The following is a 6551-nucleotide window of genomic DNA, read 5'->3' as shown; positions in this document are numbered from 1 at the left end:
CTTGCGTCTCCCTCCCTCTCACCCTCCCTATCCCACCCCTCTAGGTGGTCACAAAGCACTGAGCTGATCTCCCTGTGCATTGCAGTTCTATTTACAATAGCCAGGACATGGAAGCAACCTAAGTGTCCATCAGCGGATGAATGGATAAAGACGATGTGGCACATATATACAGTGGAATATTACTCAGCCATAAAAAGAAATGAAATTGAGTTATTTGTAGTGAGGTGGATGGACCTAGAGTCTGTCATACAGAGTGAAGTAAGTCAGAAAGAGAAAAACAAATACCGTATGCTAACACATATATATGGAATCTAAGAAAAAAAAAGGTCATGAAGAACCTGGGGTAAGACGGGAATAAAGACACAGACCTACTGGAGAATGGACTTGAGGATATGGGGAGGGGGAAGGGTAAGCTTGGACAAAGTGAGAGAGTGGCATGGACATATATACACTACCAAACGTAAAAGAGATAGCTAGTGGGAAGCAGCCGCGTAGCACAGGGAGACACATTCTTAAAGAGGACAGCACAACCTCATAGGAGCCACCGAGCCACCCAGAGACTCAGAGGCAGGCAAAAGAGGGGAAGGCAGTTCAAAGGCTATGGAGTTCTCCTCCAGCCCTCCCCCTGCTTCAGGGACAGGCCGGCGGCCAGGGGACCATACATCTGAATTTCATTCAAAGCAAAAAGGATTTGGAAGTCTTATTTTCACATTCAAATGGTGATAAACCTAGAAAAGCAGGAAACCTTTGATTTTTTTTGCTTGTTTGGATTTTTTTTCCTCTTTGTCCCCAGGACAAAGGAAATTCTTTTAAAAATAAGGAATTTAGCAAACTTTCATCAAGGTATTAAAAACAAAGTGAGGAGGGCAGCTCTGGGTCTTGGAATAACAGCCTTGAAGAATCGGTGTTCTCTCAAAATCAAAATGGGAAAGCACAAGAATGTTGAAGTGAAGTTTTTTGCACAAGAAGAATTTGAAGTAAAAATGAGGTCGAGAGAACAGAGAGGGCGCTGGACGAACCAGCACTGGCTGTGCCTTCAGCAGTCAAACAAGGTAGGACAAAGCTGGAGAGCTCCTGCTCCGCTGTCCCTTGTGTGTGGCCCTCCACCCCTCACCAGGGGTCTGCCTCTGGAGGAATGACGTGGCAGCCACGACCCCGCTCGGCAGCCCAGCGCGGGGGGACCCGGGGCTCAGGGGCCATTGCCCCCCCAGACTCTGGGGAAGGGGTCTTGAACCAGCCTCCCTGCATCCACACATCACAAAGGCATTGTCTGACAGCCTCCTTAAGGATGGACCCTTGAGCATACATTTTCTATCTTAAAAGGAAGACAACAGACCGTTTTATAATCTAGGAATTGCAAAGCAGAGACTTTACAGGTAACATTTTAAATGAGAAGAGCTACCCATCAGGAAGGAGAAGCAAGAAGTTATGCTGACTGCAGAAAACCGACTATACTGATATCCTAAGTGGTTTCTATGCACTCGTTGGACATTGTGTGATCAATACTTCATAGATACTAATAAGACTCACTGTTACAAACTCCAACCCATCATTCCAACTCTTCATCACGCACCGAGCGTCCAGGGACGGGAAAGCAAAGCTGACGGCAGAAAATCTGATCACTTCAACGCCCTCTGCGCTTTCACTACCATCAGTTCTGACACGAGCGTTCCTCCACTCACAGGAAAATTCTTAGTTTTCAGTCCTAGTCTCTTCGAAAACGTTTTGACCTCACCAAAAACAAAAAAAGACCCATGAAGACTAAGCATTAATACTTCTTCCCTAACTCCCAGCCCTTCCTCCTTCACCTAGCTTTCAACTTACATTCTCTTCGCTCACTCAAAATCTCCAGAATTTCACAGGTCCCACGTTGGGGACAAATAGCAGGAGGGAAGATGGAAGTCACCTCACTTTGTCACAGACCTGATGAACTGTCACCCTCTTAGGTCAGGATTACACAGCATTTCTTGAAAACCGCTTTGTACCCACAGCCGAGATGGAAGACGTGTGTCTGCATCAGGTACTGAGTAACCGGACTGCATCTCACCCCAACAGTCCTGGCGGCGGGAGGACGCAGGAAATGACTTGGACTCTGAAAAAGTGGCCTCATTGAGACAGTGCGGTTCATAACAGAATAAGGGGGCTGGGAAGGGCTGGCTGTGCAGCCTCAGGGCACGTTGCTAATAAAAGTGCTGGTGAAACGCTGTTTTAAGTGCCCAGACCTATGATGTCAGCGTTCATTTTGCACACAGGGGCTATTTACTACCCCATAAGCTGGAAGATGGGGAGATTATGGGTGAAAAAAATGGTTCCCAAACCAAAATGCAATCACTCACTCACCAGCGCCCCAAGGACTCCGAGTCCATCTCCAAGTCCTCTCCAGCCAAAAGCCAAGTCCTGTGTCCTAAGTGGTCGAAAGCTTCCTGCCCTGATTCTATCCTCAATACTTATGCCACATCTGAGCCAGGACTGGGTCAGCCTGTGTATCTCTAGGGAAAAGATGCTTGTCCGTGTCCCACTGCCTGCAGCCAAGGTGAGAAGGCGGTGGGGGGAGAGGAGGGGAAGAGGGGGAGGGGGCCTGAGAAGAAACCCCCCACATCTTAGGTCCCGTTGGCGTGGGGTGCAGACAGCCGACATCAAAGCCAACTCTTCACACCTCACCTTACGTGGACCGTGTTTATGCGCCCCCTCCCCGCACAGCCTAAATGCTGCGCTTAGAGACACAGAGCCAACTGTGCCTGACCCACAGGAGGTCCTCAGAAAACATCTGCTGACTAAGCAAGTTAGGTGCATTCCCCCTTCTCCAGCCCACGGTAAAGGTGAGAAAGCCACATGCTGCCTCTGGGAGAAAATGTATGTGCCTTCCCCCAGCCCAGGGCAGGAGCTGCGTTACTCAGGAACACGGGGAAGGGTGCCCTGTCCATCAAACACATTGTCCACTTGATGAATACACACTGAATTTCCCCCCTTTGTATGAGAAGCTGATGCATTCATATTCAACATCCATTTCTGGTTCTATACGCCGGAAGAGAAGGTAATAAAGACTATATCTCTCTTAAACTCATGGCCAACATAATACTTAGTGATGAAATTCTAGAAACATTCTCATTAAATCAGTGTGGGGGTGGGGGGGATAGGGAATAAAATAGCCACTCCCTCCAATATCATTTACCATTGTCTAGATGTCGTAGCCAATGCAATAAAACATGACACAGAAAAACGAGGTACCATGTTTGGCAGCATTTCCCAAACATGTTCCTTGGAACGTTACTTCCCTGAAATGTTAAACAGTTTCTTTGGTGCAAGACTGCTCAATGCCTTAAAAATCCTGACATTTGCTAGGAGTCTCCAAGAAGGGACACATTATCCAGCATTTCCCAAAGTTTTAAATATTGAATTGTTTTTTCCCTCTGAGAATTTGAGAAGTCTTGTGTTCCTTGGAACACTCTTTGGGAAACTCTGACTACATTTGTTTCTAGTCCTCATATACTTTAATTTGTATATTTAGTCAAATATATCCATTTCTCTGAACTAAAACAGTAGTTAAGAATAAGAGCTTTAGAGTAAAAAACCTTAGGTTTGAATCCCACATCCTGGACTGACTGAGGGACTGAGGGGATGTTCCTTCATCTTCTTTGACCTTCAGTTTTCTCATCTGTAAAACAAAGATCATGACATCTCTCTTACAAAATATTGTACATATTAGACATATAATGCATGTAAAGTTGCCTACCCTCAGGTATAATTAAAAATTCCAATTAAAACATCCACGAGATATCACCTCCATTATGAAATAATCAAAACTAGGAAAGATGAAGTGAGGTGCACCCTCTTTTATCACAGCTGGTGAGGCTGTAAAATGTTGCAACTGTTAGAGACAGTAATTTGACAGTTTAATCAAAAGCCATAAAATTATTCGTATCTTTTGATTTAGTAATTTCACTTCTAGGATAAAATTGTGACAAAGATGTTTGTTGAAGCTTTTTTATAGTAATGAAATTTTGTTAAGAATATCAACGTCCATCAATAGGGAACTAATGAAATAACTCACAGCACAGGGGCTACACATTTGTCATTTGTTGGCCGCCCCTCTGGGGTGTTTCCTATTGTGCATAATCCTGTTGGGAGGAAGTACCTGCCAACATAGAAATCCGGGGCCTGAACCTCTCTTCTCTCCACACGCCCAGGGCAGGCATCTGAGTCTGACTTGTCCAATGATCACCTGTCTCAGGACTTTGAATCTCGAGCTGATGAAGAATTATTCGTTTATAAATTGTAAATACTCTACCTCAGGTATTTCCTGATGTGTGCGTATGTGTGCATGTGTGTGACTGTGTGCACGTGTAAGACTGTGCATGTGTAACATCAATGTTTTTCTAAGTCTCATCAGAGGTGTGTCTATCTTATTATTCTTTTCCAAGAAACATCTTTGGTCTGTAAATTATCTCAATATTGCTGAGGTAGGTTGTCCATTTTATTTATATCTGCCATGATCCTTATGATTCCCTTCCTTCTTGAATGGAGAAGGTATTTGCCATGTACCCGCCGACCCCACATCTTCTGACTTTCCTCCATAATGAGTTCTGTCTCCCAAGGTGGCAGCCAGAAACTCGCCTTCCCAGCCTCCCTGTACTGGGTTCACACCTGAGATTTAGACTCTGCCAATCAGACCCTCCCACGTGAGACCCGCTCTGAGACAGAGTACTGCGAGGAAGCAGGCAGCAGGCCTGGGACGGAGAAAAGCCCTTCTGGCCAGGTGGCTTCAGGGGCGTGAGTTCGTCGAGGAGACTCTGATGTCCAGCGGTCAGTGTTAGCAGTGCCGGCAGTGGCAGCAACTACAGGGGGTCCTTCCACACCTGTTCTGGGGTGGAGTTCAATGTCATTCTGGAGATGCAGCCTCCACAACAGACTCTTCAGCCCTCCCAAACCAGAGAGCCTTTAAGTGTCCTTTAATAAATGCATTTTCTACTGAAAGCAGCCAGAGTGGGTGCTGTTGTTTCTCAGTAAGAATTCAGACTAATGTGCTGTTTCTTTGGACGGTTTGTATTCGCTATAGGTTAAAAACTCAACAAACCACTTTTGATTTTCAAAGTATGAACCTTTCATCTACTTAACGACCACAAGTAAACTCCCCCTTCAGCTTTCTCAAAACCCTGCACTCGACTCTCATCTTTGCACCATGACTGTCACCTTCATCCCTTTAGTCAGAGTGACACTCCTCCACTCCTCCCCCAGCATCCTGAGCTCCAGACCTGCACGTGTTGCCTACCACAGTCGGAAGAGTGCTGAACTTGATAAGAATCTCCTCCAATCGGTCACTTACCCATACCAATCCCACAGCCAGACTTGAGTGCCTACAGCATTTAGGAATAATGTGCCTCTGTGACCAAAATGAGAAAAAAAACAGCATATCTGCAAACATACACCACTAAAATGTGAGCGCCTCATGGAAAAATGGGGAAAGAGGACAGCCAAAAGCTTTGTAACCTCCTGGGTTATATTGTAAAAAATCTGGCGATGTCATGTGACCGTAACAGGACAGTGGCTATTTATGGGGGTGACAGCCTACAAGGAGAAGAGCCCCGAAAGCAGACTTGATGGCCGTCTGTCTGTTACTGCTGCGTCTCTCATCCCACATCTCATCTCATCTCTCACCCTGGAGTGGGGCACCCTGGTCCTCCGTACCCTCGACATCCCGAGATCACTCCTTAGGGTCTTTGTCTCTGCCGCTCCATCTGCACGAGCCTCCCATAGCCGGCTCCTCTGGGTCATCAGATCCCAGATCAACGATACCCCCAGGTCCTCCGTGGCCGAGCACCTACCCGACATCCATGTCTCAGCTGCTTCACCCTGTTATATTATCACCTCCGATACCGAAGGGAGCGGAAGGCCCTCGCGGCAAAAGGATTATTTTGATCTGAGTATCTTTAAGAAAAGGCAGACACAGGTGAAGCTCTGAAAACCTGGCAGAGGTCACCCTCAGGAAGGGCTTTGCATTTATCAGGGAATCTCCATTTGTCAGTGTCTCCCTCTCTGTACCAGAGAGCCGCCGAGGATTCAAAATCACGGGAGACTCTAATCGCCTGAGAGAGCAGGGACTTCAACCTCCAAGACAAGCTCATCCGCGTGCGCCCGCTTCTCCTGATGACCCCCCGTAACTGACTCCTCCAAACCTCAACATCTTTCTTTGGTTTTTAGCTGAAGATGGTGTTAAAGTGGAGGCTTGGCCGTTTCAGGGAGCGACTCTGTTTTCCTGGGTCTCTCCCATGTATACAGGACAGGATGTAGACACATTGTTAAATTTGTGCTTGTTTTTTCTCGTTAATTTGTCTTTTATCGCAGGGGGGTTTCAGCCACAGAACCTAGAAAGGTAGAGGGAAAATCATTTCTCCTCTCCTTCATTACCACCAGGACTGTTCCCTTATATTAATTTGCTTGTGGTCTGTCTTCAAACACTTTTCTCTATCTGAAAGGTTGTTTGGTACATTTGTTTGTTGTCTGTCTCCCCGAACTTAAGCTTTGAAAGCAGAGACCTTGACTGTCCTCCCCTG

Source organism: Hyperoodon ampullatus (assembly GCF_949752795.1).
Source record: "Hyperoodon ampullatus genome assembly, chromosome: 10".
In the NCBI taxonomy this organism is placed as follows: Eukaryota; Metazoa; Chordata; class Mammalia; order Artiodactyla; family Ziphiidae; genus Hyperoodon; species Hyperoodon ampullatus.
This window is presented reverse-complemented; position numbering follows the sequence as displayed.